Here is a 19457-nt window from a genome sequence, read left to right as displayed (position 1 = left end):
CAGAAGCCCTAAGAGACTAATACAATACATTTGCTATTGGTTATGGATCAGGTAATTTTGAAATTCTTCTGTAGTTGTAAAATAGAGCAATATTCTATGATACATTGATGTTGAGAATCAGAGTCCTTAGTATTAGAAAGGCAAGATGTAAATATGGAACAGGTAGAATTAAGAAGGAAGGAATACTGTGCACTGTACATGGACACACACATACACACACACACACACACACACACACACACACACACACACTATTTCCTAGGTCTGTGTACTACAGTGTCCCAGAAGAATTGACCTACCAGTGGTAATGAGCACACCCAGAACTCAGATCTTGGTTTCTAAATACCATTCTCCACCAAAAAGAATGAGGGGTCCTTGGGAAAATGTCTGATTCTATATTTAGGATTCAGAAAGTGGAAGAAAGTAAATGAAGTACCTTGCTCGGTCGGAAAGGAGGTGCTCAATTAAAGTCAGGAAGAACTACATCAAAGAGACGTCATAGTCAGCTTGTAGGGACTCCCCTGGCCACATTTGTGGCCATGTGTTAGAAGGAATATAACAGTGATGAATTAAAATGCATTGAATTATAAAAACCCAGCAACCATGAGTCCATACTGATGGACTCAAATAATAACAACAACAACAAAAAAAACAGGTAACAAAGGAGTTTTTTTTCCCCTCAAAAGAAAATTAAAGAAATTAGAAAGAATGCACAACATCACCGTGTACAGTTCCCAATATAATTGTTGATGCAGGAAGGATCACTATCTGATGTTAAAAGTCATTACACAAAAGTTCAACAGGGAAGAGGATATTTACATGGTACAGATAACTCATTTGCTGCAAGAGGAAAAACTGTACCTTTACTGCAGAGCAATCTAGCCACTTCCAAATTAACCAAATTATCAAATTTTAAAAAAGGGAATTGTGGGCCAAGCTGACATCAGTGTCCTGTCCGGAGTGCAGTTTGGAATGTATGACACTTGGATGTATTTTTGTTAAAAATGTTCGACTTGAATCTAATCAATCAATAAAAACTCTGAGTTTAAAGGCTGCACAGTGAGTAAAGGAACAAGTTGAACAGTGCACGAGAAAGTACTGAGACCAATCCATCACGGGGCCATTGCACAAGGCCATAAACCTAGATTTCCCAAAAGTCAGGCATGGAAAAAAATGGGGGGCTCCTTTTCAAAGTCAGGAATCTAAAGACATCAAACCATCAAATGCAGTGACTGAGGCCTGATTGGACCTTGATTACAAAGCCCAGCTCTAAAGACGTTTTGAGGAACATTGGGAGCTTTTGAATGTAGGTATCAGATCTTTTGTGGATCTATCATGGATGACTGTTGATTTTCTTAGGTGGGAGGTGGCACTGTGATTGTGTTGAGGGACATTCTTTTTTTTTAATGATCCTATCACCACTGTTTGTCCCTTTTTTTTTTTGTTTGGTACCAGCTATTGAACCCAGGGGCACTTAGCCACTAAGCTACATCCCCAGGACTTTATTATATTTAGAGACAGGGTCTCAATAAATTGCTTAAGGCCTCTCTCAGTTACAGGCTGGCTTTGAACTCACAATCCCCTTGCCTCAGCCTCCCAAGCTGCTGGATTATAGATGTGCACCACCATGCCCGGCCAGGACATTCTTATTCTCAGCTGCATGCTAAGTATTTGGGACTGAATTACCTTGTCTGTGATTTACTTTCATACAATTTAGGTAAAATGGAGGAAGGAGAAAGAGAAAAGAGAATCCAAATATGCAAGGGATTAATAAATTTTTTGAATCTAAATTGAGGGTATATGAAAGTTCATTGCACTGTCTTTCAATTACTCTCTATGCTTATTTTTTTTTTTTCTGAAACATTGGTGAAAGGCTGGGTACATAGCTCAGTGGTAGAGCACTTGACCATCATGTGCAAGGCCATGGGTTCCATCCCCCACCTCAGCAAAACACAAACACGCGCATATACACATTTGCCCACACGAGTTACAGAGGAGGCGAATAAAATAGATAAGTAGCACATTTGACTTAAAAGAAGTATTAAAAATCAAGTTTAAGTGCAGAGGGCTGTAAAATACTGAGGATGGATGGCACGGAGGCTGAGGGAAGGAAGAAGTTTGCCAGTCCCATTGCAAAGCTGGGGCTTTGGGTGCTGGGACCTGCTGGTGTGGAGCCCCACAGAGGCATGGCTTTCCTCCCTTTTATTCACTACTCAATCCCCAGGACCAGAACAAAGAACCAGGATCACAGTAGGTGCTCAGTAAGCACTTCTCAGCCTTGGGAAAATGGAGAAGAGCTCAGTGACAAATCTCATTGTCTGGTTTCTATTTCTCAGAGTAGATTTTTGATGAAGAACAGTGACTCTCTGATTGCTCTTCACCCACATCATGAGGTTACAGAAGGTCAAGCCTCTGTACCCATCGGGGTCTTCCCCTGCACCCTTTCTGGTACTCAGTATTAGAATTTCTTTTTAAAGTGCCAATTTGATAGCTGAAAAATGATATCTTCTTTTACTTTGCATTTTTCTTTACAAGTGAAGTTGATTTTTTCTATACACTTGTGAATAATCTATTCACGTTTCTTACTGGTTTCAATTGTAAGATGTTTGTTTTCCCAACTGACTTGTAAATACAGTGATCTGTGCCGTTTGTGTGAATGTTTTTTACGTGTGCAGATACACATTGAATATGGCCCACTTCCTAGGGAAGGAAACGATTTCTGAGGGATGTATGAGTCTAAGAATCCATGAAGGCTGATGGTCAGCTCTTCAGTAGCTACCGGCTCTCAAAAATCCCATCCCAATCTCCCCTGAGTCTGGAGCAAGGTGCTGGTAACTCTCCATCTGCCCCAAGATGAGGTGGAGGCAGAGGGAGCCTCTCGGGTCTTCTCGCCCAACCCTTGCTGGCATGACAGCAGAATTCCAGTTTTCCAGAAAAGCCAACCAAGGGGCAAATCCTCACTGGAGATGGGACACACACATTGGGTCACCTGAGTGGGGTGGTGTAGGGGAGGCTCCTGGGTTCTGAACAGCCGCTGGGAATGCGTATCACTTGTGGGAAGTTCTGTCACCACTGTCTGTCTCTTACCCCAGCCAGAGACAATTTGATCTATAACTGTCACCGTCAAAACCAGACTCACCTGGTCTGTCAGTTCAGACTGCTTCTTGCTAACATGAGAGGCCAGCCCCAGCCGTATGGCTGGCCCTGTGCACCCCGGGACTGCCATACAGAAAGGCAGAGCTGCAGACAGCAGGTGCTGGTCATCTGACACAGGCACGTTCTCAGAAGACTGTTCTCTTTGGGGGCACATCATCTTATCTTTATATTCTCTTAAAAAAATTCTTATAGTCTTTCACATCATAGAGGCCTAGTAAATAGTTTTTGAAAAATGAATGGAAAGATGACATATTTAAAGTTGTAAACTTCTATTTTCTTTGTTTAAAAACGATCATCACTAACTTTGGGAATAGAAGTATTTCTTTAAGAATCTGGAAATCTTCAAGGGAAATTTTGGTAAGACACCCCTTTTCTTGTTTCTGGGAGCCTGGATTTTAACCCTGGTCAGGTGCCCTTGAGAGTCAGTGCAGTGATTCTTGAAGGAAGAGCTGGAAGGAGAACTAGGGAGGGAGCTGGGATGCAGGGTGGGGGAGGAGAAGGCCCAGCCGCACCTCACTGTTTCAGTCAGGAAGCTGGGATTTGCTACTGTGGCAATAGCCCATAGCTGCCTCAGACCATGAACAGTGCAGGGAGTAGAGGGCAGGTCACCTCCCTGTCATGGGGACAGGGGAATTGTAGAAGTCAGGGGGACTTGGCGCCAGCATTCTGCCTAGCATGGGATGTGTGAAGGTGGAATTACCTTCTATCCCTATTTTCTAGACTCTTCCCAATGAATTGGTTATCTATGGCTGTTGGCTGTGTAATAAGCATCCCCAAGACTTTGAGGCTTACAGTGACATTGATTCTGTCCCCTAGCTCCTAGGGGTCAGGGAGCCTGTGGTTCTCACTCCTCCCTGAGACTGTGGTGAAGCTGCTGGCCCCTCTTCCAAGCTTATGCATCTGCCTGGAAACCTTGATTCGTCCCCATGTGGGTCTTTCCCTGGGCTCCCGAGTGTCCCCATGACATGGAAAGATACAGAAGCTGCCAGAGTGGGTGATCGGACACAAGTTGTTGCTACACCTGAAGGAAGGTGTGAATCCTGGGTTGAGGGGCCATCAGAGGCCAACTTGGAGGTGAGCCAGGAAAGTGACAAAGACAACCATTACCACTGTCCCATTTTATGCTGGCACTCACCAAGTGGATCCCAAAGTGGACAGATATTGAGACTTTTCTGACAAAGCCACTGTCCCTTTAAACCTCTCCAAGGGATGTTGCGCTGCTTGCAGAAGACAGGCTTCAACCTAGGTGCATCCTGTGGTCCTTTTTAGACATAATAGACTCTTCTGTTTGACAGCCAGCCTGGAGCCCCATCTCATTTATTCTGCTCACACACAATTCGTAGCTGCCTGCAGTTCAAGGCAGCACCACCTTCTTGGCACACACATGACTTTGCAGCCCGAGAAGACCTGGATCCTGGCATCGTAATTAAACTTGGTCAAATAGAGCTGCTATTCTTCTACTCCACAAGTCAGGATCTTAATTCAGAGGTTTTAGAGCTGCATGATTGGCATGTCAGGTTCAGGGCCAACAGCGCCAATTAAGCATGTCAGAGAGAGGAGGAAGTGGGGAGGCTCACGTGCCCTCTCAGGGTAGCACGTGCTGGCTGCTCTTGGAACCACCAGGGTGCTGAGGGCCACATCTTCCCTCCAGCACACATCCCCTCTCCATTCCCCAGTTCCTTGTTTAAGGGTGAAACAAGTCATTTCCCACGGGTTGTTCTGCATGAAGAATGACGTGCTCAGCGATACTGCTGTAGTCACCATGGCAGGGCATCTGGAGTGGCTGTGTTTTGTGGCACGGCTTCACCCAGGCCATGGTGTGATGTTAAGGTGCAGCTCAGTGGAGACGTTCTTCCAGAGCTCAAGAGCAGAGGGCAGACACAGATGCGAAGTCCCAGCACCCAGCCTCAGTCAGCGTGGCGTGGTGCAGTCTGAAGCCAGATTCTCCAAAGGACAGATGGGCTGGGGGTCTTCAAGTGGCCTTAGCAGGGCTCTGTTGGAGGCAGAGTGCTGGGGTTGGAGCCTCAGGCAGAGCCAGCATTCTGCCTGGTGGTTAAGGTGGATCTTCAGAAATAAAGACAGACTGCGGCCACTGAGATTGGGAAATGTATGCATGAACTCCCAGGATGGGACCTCAGAACCATGTTCTAGTGAGGGAGTGAAGGAGAGCAGGCTGTCCAGCTCCAGTGGACACTACTTACTGAGCCCCTGTCTGTGTTAGAACTCCTCAGCCTACTGACCATACGCTCTTCACTGGCTCCTTGTGGCAATCTGGTAGAATGTAATTTCCATTGTTTTTTAATTGAACCCAGGGGTGCTCCCCCACCAAGCCACAATCCCCAGCCTTTTTTATATTTTATTTAGAAATAGGATCTCACTGAGTTGCTTAGGGCATCACTAAGGCTTTGAACTCAAAATCCTCCTGTCTCAGCCTCCCCAACTGCTGGGATTACAGATGTGCGCCACTGTGCTCAGCCTAAGAACATCTTGGACCAACCACATTCACTTTATTTTCTTGAACTCTGCTCTTCCCATCCCCTGAGAACATAAGCCCCAGGATTCCCATAGCTGATCTCCAGGAGTAACACATCCCCTTGGATAGAGATACTGTTTCCTCTTTTGGTGACAGCTACACTTTCTAATCTTGCTTCAATTTGCCTCATGTCATTCTCTACTTGGAAATGCTGATATTCACCACACAAAATTTGGGGGTCCCTATTTCCTGACTCTGCCATCTTATTGCTGCTGGAAAATCTTGGGAATGTGATCAATTGTTTTGATCAATATACACTTAAATGTGATTGGTGTGCTGCCTCTTTCTTTCTTTTTCTTTTCTTTTTTTGGTACTGGGGATTGAACTCAGGGGCACTCGACCACTGAGCCACATCCCCAGCCCTATTTTGAATTTTATTTAGAGATGGGTCTCACTGAGTTGCTTAGTGCCTCGCTTTTGCTGAGGCTGTCTTTGAACTCCCAATCCTCCTGCCTCAACCTCTGGAGCCTCTGGGATTATAAGCATGTGCCACTGCACCTGGCAGTGTAGTGCCTCTTGATGTTGTCCAGATAGCTTTGAAACAGCTATTCCTACACAACCAACTTGCTAGATCAACCCAGAGGATGATTGACATGCATTCTTTTAATAAAAAGGTATGAAATACATTTTTGCTGACATTGACATCTGCATCTTCATAAAGCTTAGGAAGTGGGACTACAGTCCTCAGTGTCCCCATTGCTTGCCCAGGGCATCTGTCCGGGGCCAGGATCTCCTCCTGAAATCATCCCAGGCTCCAGAACACATGCAGATCCCTCCGTGGGGCATGATGAGGCTGTTGGGGCCTGGAAATACTCCAAGCAGGTGTGCATCAGAGCTGCACCGCTAAGGCCCAACTGTGGCTCCTGGAACTTGGCTTTGTGGCCTGGGGGCTTCCTGGGAGGTTACCTGGGAAGTGGCGGCTGTCACCCTCAGTCACCAAATAAGGAATCTTCCAATAGGAGCCAGCAGTCAGAACAGTGGAGGTGCTCAGTAAATATTTGTCATTTGAGTGAACACACAAACAGATAGATGCCTCAAGTCAGAGGAGTGAAGCATCTGCCCCCCAAAACCCTCTTCTTTCCAGCAGCCGACTGCAAGGCTATCCTCCTTTCTTTGAGGGATGGATAAAGCACAGACCGTCCCAGAAGCACGTTCATCTGTGGTCAGGGCTGTACCAGGCAACTCAGGCTGTGCACTGGCCACTGTGGGAACACCTACTGCACAGAGTAGTGTCAATGGAACCCTCAGGAGCTGGGCCCTAGCATCCCAACCTCAACCTCAAGGTGAGGGCTTTCTTCTGTAACCTGGACTGGGAGGTTGCAGCAGGCCATTCATTTGTTCATTCATTCATCAGCGGCCTTGGGCTAGAACATCTGAGGGAGGTTAATGAGGATTAGAGGAGGTCATGAGATCATGAGGGTGGGGTCTAGTGACTTCACAAGAAGAGGAAGAGAGGCCTGAGCTGGCAGCCTTGGTCTACATCACCACATCTCACGTGATGTCCTGTTTTATGTCACAATGCAGCAAGAAGGCCTTCACCAGATGTGGTGCCACACGTCCAGGTTTCCAAGCCTCTAGAACTTTGAGAGATAAATTCCTTTTCTTTTTTAATTACCCACTCTAGGCATTTTGTTATAGCAACAGCAAGTAGACCAACACACTGTATGAATAGGACCTCAGCCCAGTCCACTGAACCACACTGTTCTCTTGCCTGTACCAGGACCTGCCCCCAAGACCTGGCGGAGGCTCCTAAGGGCAGGGCAGGGCAGGTGGGGTTTCAAAGCTGAAAGAAGCAGGCCCACAGTGCACAACCTCCACCCTCCACGCCCTCCCCAGGGCCAGCCTGTTAGAGGAAAATTTCAGATTAAGACTTCAAAAAAATTAGAAAAAGATAAGACCAACATGATACAGGCTGTGACTAATAGAAGGAACTTAGTATAATTAACATTATGCATAAAATATTAGTTTAAGAAAAATAGTTAAATTGGTTTAAGTGAACCAAAATTAGGTTCCTGAAAAGTTAGTTATCATCAGTCAAGTAAGCAAAATAAAAGAGCATATAAAGGCTTGTAGTTAAAAAGAAATAAGAAATCAAATAAGTAACCCTCTCCAAAAAAAAAAAAAAAAAAAAAACTTAGGAATTTAAATAATAAGATAGCAGCAAAATAAGAGGGGGGAAGAATTTGGCATTGAAGGAAAGGGTCTGAACTTCGATAATGGTAACTATAAGCTAAAACCCAAAGGGGACATAGAAAGGCGATTACAACGGGGAAAATGAAGGAGGGCCTTCAGGGTGGAGTGAGGAGGCTGAAGATTAAAGACTGACAGGTAAAGTGGGCGCGAGGAAGTAGGAGAGGGCAAAGGGATCCTGGACGGGCGATGTGGCGAGAGAAAAGAGGCCCGTGGCCCAGAGCACTAAAGATGTTACCGCCAGTGGACAAATCTGCAGGCCTAGCCTGGCACCGCCCCCTGCGCCGTCACTATTATTATTGTAAATGACAAGGAATGAGCACGTCCACGAGGCTGTCCCCTAGACCCCTTCCGTCCCATGCCTCGCAAGCTTCCTGAGCCTCTCTCTGGTCCCCTGTGGGCTTGGGCCTGTGGCCAGCAGGGCAGTGCCTGGGTGAGGGCAGGTGTCACTCAAGGGTCACTCCTGAGAGGGCCCTTCCCCTGCATCCCACATCCATGAGGCCTTGTGGGGAGGTGGGGAAGGCACCCCTTCAGTTTCCAGAAGGGAAAAAAGCTCAGAACTGCTGAAAATAAGATACAGCTGTCAAAAGTATATGAAATTAGCTGCATAAACTGTGAAACATAAGTCACAGTTATATTTGTTCTGAGACAGGGTAAAAATAGGAACAAATTCAGAGATGGAAGATCCCAGCCTCCCTTCAGTCACTGTGTCCAAGGGGCCTGAGATTCTTCCAACCAGCCAGCACCTTTGCTTACAGTCCACGAGCTTGGTGGTGGTGGGACCTGTGTGGGGACCTCAGGTAGCACCTGGGTGGAGGCATGCCAGGAGAAAGTCACTTCCTGTGGCTCCCTTAGTGCCTTTACTGGGAGGCATTTGGTCTCTTAACTGCACAGAGGAGGTAAAAGGAAAGTTTTTCTCTAACAGGCAGCAAGGCAGGTGAGCCCTGAGTCAGGGGAGCTACATTCCTGCAGGAGCAGTCACCTGTCTTGGTGACACTGTGACCTGGCTTTGTAAGAGCCTTGTTCCCCACAGTCCTGGGTCATTTCTGGACCAGTCTGCATAGCTGTGTCTTCAAGAGATTAAAGGTCACAATCTGCTCAGGAGTCTGCATGTGTGCATGTGTCAATCATTTGCAAGGGCGGAGCTCCTCTAGTGTGTCTCAGACACGTGCCAGGTGCCCAGGAGGGAGCAAAACCTGGTGTGGGCCTGCCCTTGAGGAGCCAGGAATCAATGCCCCTGGGGCTGCCATGGTCAACAGTAAGAGCTGATGATTTTGCCAATTTACTTAAGCCCCTGATATATATATATATATAAGCTTTAGTGGGCAGGAGTGGAGCTCAGTGGTAGAGCACTTGTGCAAGGCTCAGCCTCAATTCCCAGCACCTCAAAAATAAAGTAAAATAATTAATCTTTTAAAAATAAACTCGATAACAATTAAACTTTTTATTGTGTAAAATTTTAAAAACATATACTCAAGTAGACAGAAAAGTATAATGATTTCCCCCAAAGGCTCACCACCTAGCTCCAACACTTCTCAACTCCTGGCCTTCACTTCCACTTCCACCCACTCCTTCCCTGGCTTGGATTATTTTGGAGCAAATGCCAGACATCATATCATTTCATCCAAAACATTCAAGATGTATCTCTAAGAGACAGGAAGAGTTACACGTAGCTAAAACCCCACTATGACACCACCAGGATGCCCAAGGAAATGAACAATTTCCTAACATCACCAAATTTCTAATCTGAGTTCAAACTTCCCCAATTGTCTTTTAATCTCCCCCCGCAGGTCGCAGGTCATTTATTTGTAAAAACGGTTCAAGTAAGATTTCCACCCTGTAATGACTCCATCTTTCTTTAGTGTCTTCTAACGGCTTCCTCCCACTCTTGTTTATTTTTTCTTTGCAGTTTGATGAGAAATTGGGGCGCAACCCCCCTATTTGGATCGCGTTGTGTGGGGTCTTGATCTATTGCTCTCTCTCCTGTAAACTGACAGCTAGAGCTACAGACTGGCCAGCGTCAGGCTGCAGTTCCTCAGCTCCTCTCTTGCCCTGAAACCTTGTAAATGAACTAACCCCTGAAACAGCAGCCCCTGACTACTTCAGTATTGGTCTGCGATATTTACAGATTCTCACAGCAGGACTCTCAGAATTAACAACCCAAACAAATGCTGACAAACCTATGGCCAGCTGCCCCAGGGTAACTGCATAGGCCACTTCCATGTTTTCCTGAAACACATGCCATGGCCAGCATGGACACTGGTCCTTTCCCAACATCAGCAAAGACTCACAGTACCATGCATGAGTCTTAGCGACATTAAAGGAGCTTATGGCATTTTTTTGAGATGGATTCAGGGACAGTAGTCACAGTATTTGATAACCAGGGAGTATGGCTCAACCATTTAGAGCAGAGCTGTGGCAACCTAGGGCTGCCCCTGCGGCCCCACAGAGTACAGCCCTGGTGCGACACTGACTTCAGTGCTGAGGATCCTTGGAGCGATGGACAGCTCCACAGCTCCCCTGGGTGTTGCCGGGGAAAGGAAAGCTGATGCTCACTCAGCTGATGCAGGAAATTTGCCCACATGAAGTTTTCTGATGCAACTTAGTTGTATATACTAAATATCAGGTTATGAAAGCACATGCTATTTTACTATGTATGTAATATATATAAATACATAAATAGTGAGCATTACATATATTCAAATAAATTTGGTGTCTTCATGGCATGCGATGATTTTGGGGGTTAGAACCCTGATTCATGACATTGCACTTACGTAAATAAAGATCCAACTTATGACATCTTGACTTGGTTGAGGGTCTCTGAGGAACCAGGCCAGCGCTGGGCTGGGGGTGAGGGAAACCTATGCCTCTGGCCTTTGCCCTCTGCAGCCAGGTTAACAGGGACAGCCCCCTTCTCACAGCCAAGATCACCTGGCCATGTCCCCATTGGCAGCCTGGGCATGGGAGACCCTGGGGAGTGGAGGCAGGAGTCTCTGTGTTCATGGTCTAGCTGTCTCATTAGCCGTACAACCTCTGGCCAGGCACTGAATTTTCTTTTCTGTGAACTGTGAATAATGAGAGTGCGTATAACAGTGCTCAACAAATGTCAGTCCCCATCTCCCCCAGCACTTCTCTTCCCCCATAATCCTCTGTATCGAGCATCTTTCTACCGCCACTGTGCCTCTCTCCTGCCACCCTGTCCTGTGGCACCGTGACTCTCACTGCTTGATGGTGTGTGGAAGAGGACTTGCAGAATGCCCCTGGGTGAGCTGTGGAGAATTTCAGAACCTCTGAAAAGAGGCACTGACTACCCGCCTATATCAGCACCACCCAAGCTCCTAACCCTCTAGGGGACAGGTTTCTACACCCACCTTGGTCTCGAAGACCCCAATCCTTCTCTATAGCCCCACTCCCCATTCATTATCTCTGCTGCTACTTCTTCCCTCGCCCAGGTACCCTTGGCATTGTCACGTGTGAGACCAGACTCTACATAATGCCCTGTCTCCTTGATTCTCCCACAGCTCCCTCTGATGAAGGGGGACTGGCCCTTTAATCCTGTCCTGGTCCTTTCAGCTAATTGTTCTAGAGATATACATCTGACTCAAGGATGGCCAACCAATTCTGTTGCTTAGAAATTCTTTTTCTCTAAGACAAATGAAAAGAAGCTCCCAGACTTTGGGGAGATGAGTTAAAGGGTCCTACTGGCAAAGGCTGCCATTTAGGTCATGCGCAGGATGACAGGAAAAATAAGATGGTCTGAGAAATATGTAGGAGAACAGAACTGGACATGGAGAAGCAAGGAGCCATGGGCCTGTGACCCTGGAGAACAGGGTAACGTGGCCCTGGTTTCAACACCTTTCCCATTCCTATGAAGAGGGGCTTTCTCTTGTACTTGGACTCTCTGAGACTTCAGCACTCTTACAATTACCTCTTTCACTTGAAAAAGATGAGTAGGCTTCAAATGTTCCCAACCAAAGTGACCTTGACCAGGGAGTAAGACCAGGATATCTGCTGTCACCACTTCTATTCAGCATTGTAAAGGAAGTCCTTATTTGAGCAATATGGCAGGAAAAACAAATAGAAGGTATGAAGACTGGAAAGAGTGAAATTGTATTCCCAGATGGCATGACTGTGTGCACAGAAAATCCAAAGGGATGTACCAGGAGAAGTAATTACCAAGTTCAACATGACCACAGGTTACCAGGTGAATGTGGAAAAATTGATTGTATTTTTACATACTACAGATGTATTTTGCTCAAAAGCAATTTACAAGTGAAATCACAAACACTGGCTTTTAAAATAGGATCAAAAAGCATAAACTACCTGGGAACAAATTTAATTAGAATATACATAAAGCTTCTAAGCTATGAATCATTACTGGATTAATTTTTAAAATAAGCAAATAAATGGAAAGCTAAGATGTGTTTGTAGATTAAATGATTTTAAATGCCAGTATTTAAGTGTAAAGGATCCCCAAATTTATCTATGAGAACAATGCAATTTCAACTGAAATTTTAGCAGATATTGTGGGGGGGCAGAATTGACACTGCAATTCTAAAATGTATATGGAAATATGAAAGACTTAAAATAGTCAAAACTATCTTTAAAAAGAACAAAGTAGGAGGACTTACACTACCAGACTTCAAGACTTTGCAAAAAAGCTTCAGAATTTAAGACACTCTGGTATTTGCATAAGGATAGATAATTAGATCAGTGAAACAGAATTCAAGTCCAGAAATAGACCCACATATCTACAGGGAACTTGTTAAAAAGGCATCAGTGTGATTCATTGAGGGGGACAGAGACCGTTTTACTCGGTGGTTCTGGAGCCACAGGACCTCCCCATGGACTACAGGGACATGAACGTGAGAGCTGAACACATAAATTCCTGTGCAAAAACACAGAATAGCTTCATGTCTTTGATGTGGTCAAATATTTCCTAGATAACATAGAAAATGGTAAACAATAAAAAGGATTGCAAAGTTAGTCTTTCTCAAAATCAAAGTTTTCTGCTCATTAAAAAAGAAGCTATAGACTGGTAGAAAATATATTTGGACTATTTGACCAAGGACTTTTATTTGATAAATAAAAAACTATAAATTAAAGATAAGGAATGAATAATCAGCAAATAAACAGGCACTACACAAAAGAAGACCCATGGAAGGCCAATGAAGAGGTGCTCAACATGGTGGTCACCAGGGAAACTGGAACAACAGGGAGAAACCACAATGTACTAGAAATGTACAATTACAAAGACTGGCAGTTCCAAGTGTGGCAGAGGATACAGAGTAACCATCTTTGATTCCTTGCTGGTCAGTGGGTAACAGAGTACAAGCACATAGCACATTTGGAAATTATTTTGCTATTTCTCATAAAGTTAAGTATATGCCTACCCTAAGACCCAGCAATTGGACTCCTGGATATGTATTCCAGAAAAATGAAGGTGTATGTCCACAAAAAGACTCTTCTAGGGATGTTACAGCAATTTGGGAGGATGAAGCAGGAGGATTATGAGTTCAAAGCCAGCCTTAGCAACTTACTGAGGCCCTAGGTAACTTAGTGAGACCCTGTCTCAAAACATAAAAAGGGTTGGGGATGTGGCTCAGTGGTCAAGCACCCCTGAGTTCAGTCCCCAGCACCCAAAACAAAACAAAACAAAAAGGATGGGTGGATAAATAAATTGTGGTTTTTCTTCTTAGCAATAAATGAGAAAATCTCATCCACATGGATCTAAAAAATATTATGTTGAGCAAAATTAATTGGGCACCATGGGTATACACTGTGTGATCCCATTTGCATGAAGTTTAAGAACCAATGAAACTAACATCATGGTGTTGGAAGGCAGAAGATGATCACATATGAGAGCCTGAAGGGACTCCTGGGGCAATGGGCATGTGCTGTACTTTGTCTGGTTGATGGTCAAGGGGAATATATTTATGTTTTATTTTCAACAAGGAGTATCCATGCAAGCTCTAGACTCAAGATCTACACATTTAGTGTGACATAAAATGACTTTGATGAGTAGTTAAAATGGGATTTATGAAGACACTAACTATAGAGACAATTACAACAAGACAGAGAGGTAAAACGTTGGGGTTCTGCTTGAGATAAGGGCTCTGGCACCCTTCACACTCACTGGTGTTGTGCCAGGTGGGGTTTTGCTGGTGGTGCTGATGGTATTTTTTGGTCTGTTAAATTTAGAACATGAAACCTCCATTTATAAGCACAAATCAAGCAGAAAGACTGCCATGGTTTGGGGAGGTGTCCTCCAAAGACCACGCCCATGTATTAAAGGCGTGGTCCCCAGCCAGTGGCACCTTTGGGAGACGGTGGAACATTCAAGGAAAGGGGTCTAGTGGAAGTCTCCTGGTCATATGGGGGTGTGCCCTGGAAGGAGGTACAGGACCCTGGCCCCTTCCCTTCCTTTATCTTTCTGGCCATTTTTTTCTTCCATTTCTCAATATGCATAATATCTAAAATTTCTCAATTTTGTGATGGAAGAGAAAAAAAGTCGTGTGTGTGTGTGTGTGTGTGTGTGTGTGTGTGTGTGTGTGTGTGTTTTCCCATACTGGGGATTGAACCATGTCTGCTCCTCAGACATGCAAAGCAAAAATTTTTTTTTGCTTGTACTCAGGGTTGGACCCAGGGGTGCTCTACCAGTGAGCTATACTCCCAACCCTTTTTATTTTGTATTTTGGGAGAGGGTCTTGCTAAGTTGCACAGGCTGGCCTTGAACTTTTGAACCTCCTTCCTCAGCTTCCCGAGGAGCTGGGATTATAGGTGGGCAGCATTGCTCCTGGTCCTTTTTATTTTTAAATAAGGAAATAGTGGAGGGGTGTGTGTGTGTGTGTGTGTGTGTGTGTGTGTGTGTGTGTTTAACATAAGCAATTGTGCTGTTAAAACACGACCCCCTCCCACCCCGCCAGGCTCCGAACACTGATGCTTGACACATCTTTGCATGAGCAGGTCCTGCCAGCTCTTACCTTGTTTTCTGGACTCCTGGCCCCATCTGCATTGGTATTCTCCAGAGAGGCTTTCTGCTCTGGGGAAGATTCAAGGTCAGAGGCTCATTTATAGATTTCCCATTTTCCTGTGAATCTGTGGTATTTAAGAAATGGAGCAAGTTAGAAAATATTTATCTCCCCCTTTTCAGGCAATTCTAAGACTAGGGCAGCAGTGACTGTCGCCCTGGAAGGGGAGGTAAGGGCAGCGAGGAGGGTGGTTTCTCCTCTTACCCCCTGAAGGAAATTTGGAAATGTCTTAGAGGACAAAAACATCCAGAACCCCTGGGACTTTCATTTCCACTGAACTAAAATCCTCTACAACTTGTCATCTTTTCTCAACTGATTTTATGATGTCTGGTTCCTTTCAACATTAATAGTAAGTCCAGCTGGACCCATTAGGCAATGCTGGAGCATGTTTCTGAAGGGCATCCATTTAGCAGGGGAGCGTCCTGCATCTCCCAGACCTGAGTTCCACACTGTGGACCCAGAGCACGAGCCTTCTGGTTACATAGTGGACCAGAGCAGCCTCGGCTCATTTTGTCTTCTCCTAAAAGTTCCTCGTCCTGTGTCCTTTCTCATCAGAGAGAAGGAAAAGGATGTTTTCTCCTTGGATTTGGAGTCAGGCAATGCTGGGCCATCTTGTGGGCTTAACTCTAGGGCAGAGAAATGAGGGATTCATTTTGACCATAAAGCCATGCATCTTATACCTCTGGGCTGGGCATCAGTGGTACCTGTGGAGGTGACAGGAGGTGAGGTATCCCCTGTCATGGTCAGCATTCCTGGATGGTCTTGAAGAGTCCTCAAATATAAGGCTCTTCCCCAGTGATCCTGTCTCCACAATCATCTCAGACACAGCCCCACACCCACGTTTTCTCCCACTGTAGAAATCACCCTGCCCCCCCCCGGCTCACCAGCTGCACATGCATTTCTGTCTGCTGGCTGGGCTGCATGCCCACTATGCCCCAGAGGATAGCCTCTAGCCACCAGTGATCATTGCATGCTTGAAACACGGCTGGTGTGGCTGAAGCAGCGCACGCTCCATTTTCTTCAACTTAGTTCAAATCAAAATGTAAAAACTGATACTTGATTCAGCGATTAGGAAACTTCTAAGGATATTTGGAACCATTTATAGATCTACTCTTCCGACTGTACAATTTATGAAATCTAAATCCAGATCAAGTATTTCCAATGAAAAGTTGGCATATAAATTGAGAGGACTGGGATATAAAATATCCAAGAGATTTCAAAGACAATGTAAAAAAAATGGCTGTAAAGTATCTCATTAGTTAACTTTACAATATGATGATAATATTTGGAATATATTAGGTTAAATTAAATGCATTGTTAAAATTAATTTTGCCTGCTTCTTCATAATCTTTTAATGTGGCCACTGAAAAAATTCAAGCAAGCCATGTGGCTTGCATTGGATTTCTGCTGCACAGTGTCCTTCTAGCCTGCTCCTCTGTCTGCACAGGTCTGGGGACTCGAAGCATCTGAACTGCATTGTGAGCCGAACCACTCACTAGCTGTGATTTGGGGCTGTTGCTGTTTTAATCTGTAAAGTGGGCTTGGTGAGCTTGCCCTTGGAATGTCTGTCTACACAGCCCTGGGAACCTACAAGTGCTTGACCCAGTTATCTTCCACTGCCGTCTGGCCAGGTCCTTACTCATCCCTCAAGACTCCCCAAAACACCCTCCTCTTGGGGAAACCTTTCCAGACCCCACCAGAAAAGTCTCATTCTTTACCTTTTCCACCTTGGCATGTGGCTTGCAGGAAAGTGATATCATTATATCATGGGGTCCTGAAGGAAGAGACTCCAACTTTCTCTGTGTGTGAAGTATGTTGTAAACTTTCATTTATATAAATTTTCAAGCAAACAAAGTTGAGAGGTTGTGGAGAGGGTGTGTTCAGTCCCCATCGCCAGCCTCCGTGACTAGAGTACTTCCGTAGTTGTGTAGCTCTCACTTCACTTAGTCCTGGACACAGGATTTTGTGAATGTTTCTGGGAGGTTCCAGCAAACACAAGTTCTACTGTCATTGAGCATTAGGGCCATCTACCCCAACCCTCTTTACCTGGGCTGACCCTGGGAGCTGCTTTAACAAACGGAACATACTGTAAGTGACCACGATGCTCTGATGAAAGCGCGAGGAGCCCTGCAGCTTCCTTGGCCTCTGAGGATCCTCTGCCGGGTGAAGAAGCCCGAGACCTTGAGCTGGAGGAAGGGCTGGAGGAAGAGACACCAGGGTGGAGCTGAGGCCCTCCTTGAGCCATTTGCTAAACACAGAGAGCTGAGGATCCTTTCAGCCTTCCAGGCCCAAATGAGCCACTGGCTGACAGCAGAGGGCTGACCAATCCCAGAATCAAGAGAAATCACAGACGTTGTTTGCTTATGTCTCTGTCTGGGAGTAGTTTAACTCAAGGCAAAAGATACCTGATGTTCACTGAAGAATAGCTTTTATGGATGAGGTTATGGAGTCCCTGGACCTGAGCAGGGTTACTACCTCCAATGCACCATCTGGCAGCATCCACCATGCCTCAGGGGCCAGGAGACCATCTGCATGTGCAATCCTGCCCTGCCCACTCAGCCTTGGTGGCAGGTCACAAGGGAAAGGGTCTGCAGCTCTCACACACCCATTGGTAAAGGCTTCTGGGCTTTATTTTGCTCAACAAATAGGTTTTGGGCAGACAAAATGAGCCAGGAACTGGTTTAAGAGACTAAGGTGTCCTGGTGCTAAGATAGCCCAAAGGTTGAATCTCATTTGTTTTCAGGACAGCAGAAACTCTGATCCTCACAGTGACAGGGAGAAGCCAGGATAGAATGTGACCCCACTGAGGAATTCCTCAGTGGGCTCAGAATCCCCTCCTGGAAGGTACGTGCAGCTAGGAGGGTTTGTTGAGTCATTTAAGTAAAAGTCAGCCTCACTGTATCATTGGGGTCAAGACTCTCATGACCAGCACACACCTATATATGGGGGAATTCACATTGTGTAGATAATGGCTTCAAAATGGTCCACCTTATTAGACCTGCCCCTGGTGATTCACAGTGCCTTTTATTCTCTTTTCATTTCATGAGAATCTTCCATGCTAATCACTCTCCAGGGATGTGAAGGCGCAGCTGCGACCTCTGACCCTGACACTGACCTTCCAGGTGGCTGGAGTTCTGCTCAGGGGTGCCTCTGGCCTTGGTTTGGCTTCTTCGTCTCATGGTGCAGTTGAAGATAGAGTTTCTCTGCAGGGGAATATGGCGGCGGGGTTCTGTATCCTGGCTCTCTTGCTCAGTACAGGGCATTTCCTCTTTTTCTGGAAGCAGCTCAGGTCTCACCTTGACTGATTCCTTGTCATTCTTCCATGAATTACTCACTGATTTCCTCCAGGGTTTTTCCAAATCTTCTATTTCCTCAGTTTCCATGGTAATAGAGCTAATGGCTTCTCAGCAGAACGACTGGAGGTCACCAACCTCCCTAGACTTTGCAGGTTTTGAGGGCTTTAGAATAGAAAGAGAACAATTTTCAGTTAGTCATTGGGCTAAATATTCCATTCAGAGGATGGAATTACACTCCCATATGATTTGATGAAATTTGGAATAATCTGCACATCCTGCCAACCATGTCTTTGTCAATGAAAATTACAGCTTAACCACTGTAATTTGTATACATTCATGTATCATTTTATAATTGAGGATTGTTTATACTATTTGTAGGATGCACTTTGGAGAAAATGCTTTAAGTGGTTTGTATAAGTAACTTTCAAGTAAACATTTCCCAAATAATTCTAGAGAAAAAGAGCAGCAAAAAAAATGGGAGAGAACTTCAGGGTAGCATCACAAAGAGACTTGCACACGCAAACACAGAGAGCCATGGCAAGATGGGAGAGAGGCGATGGCCAGGGTCAGGGGTCAGGACAGAGCCTTTAGAGATGAGCCCATGAGGACAAACCTCTTGTAATCAGCTGGTAGCCAAGTCCATGATAGAACCATGTATGAAAGCTGGGGGCACTGAGGGTCCCCACCCCATGGTTGCCCCATGGCTGAGTTACACAATGTCTACCTCCCTCTGGGGTGACCATCTCCTTCCCGCCCAACCCCTTTTTCCAGCCCAGCCCAGTGTCATCTTGCACCCTGATCAGGGCAGCGGGTCAATTAGGAGCTTCAGGGTCCCACCCAAGGCTCAGAATGTCTTTGTCTATTTTGAGTGAGGATCAGGGCTCTCTGGGTAGGGAGATTTGAGGACTCAGTGGGAATCAAGCCTGCTCTGGTTTCCAGAACCAACTACCTGTGATGCAGGTGCAGAAGGCTCACCTGGGGATAGCACGTGCTTCCCACATTCCTGTAGCCCTGGCCGTACTCTGTTAATGACTATAACTTTTACCTACCCTACATTTCTCAGACTAAACTTTCTGTAGTAAGGGTCAGCAGGTAAAAGCAGCAAAAATCCTGGATGGACAAGTTTAAATAATTCAGGAAGAGAGAGCTAGAAAGGAGTAAGATTCTGAAGTACACACACACACACATACACACACACATCCACACATACACACACACACATACACACATATACACACACACATACACATA

At 45.5% G+C, this 19457-nt stretch overlaps 1 pseudogene; it reads right to left on the bottom strand.

The window, feature by feature from the left end:
* LOC143388629 (ephexin-1-like) overlaps positions 1-18293 on the bottom strand; it is a 58645-nt pseudogene extending 40352 nt beyond the window's left edge.
* Between the last annotated feature and the right edge of the window lie 1164 nt (positions 18294-19457).

Source organism: Callospermophilus lateralis, unplaced genomic scaffold (assembly GCF_048772815.1).
Source record: "Callospermophilus lateralis isolate mCalLat2 unplaced genomic scaffold, mCalLat2.hap1 Scaffold_121, whole genome shotgun sequence".
Classification (NCBI taxonomy): Eukaryota; Metazoa; Chordata; class Mammalia; order Rodentia; family Sciuridae; genus Callospermophilus; species Callospermophilus lateralis.
Note: the sequence above shows the minus strand (reverse complement) of the source record. Positions and strands in the feature narration are given on the sequence as shown.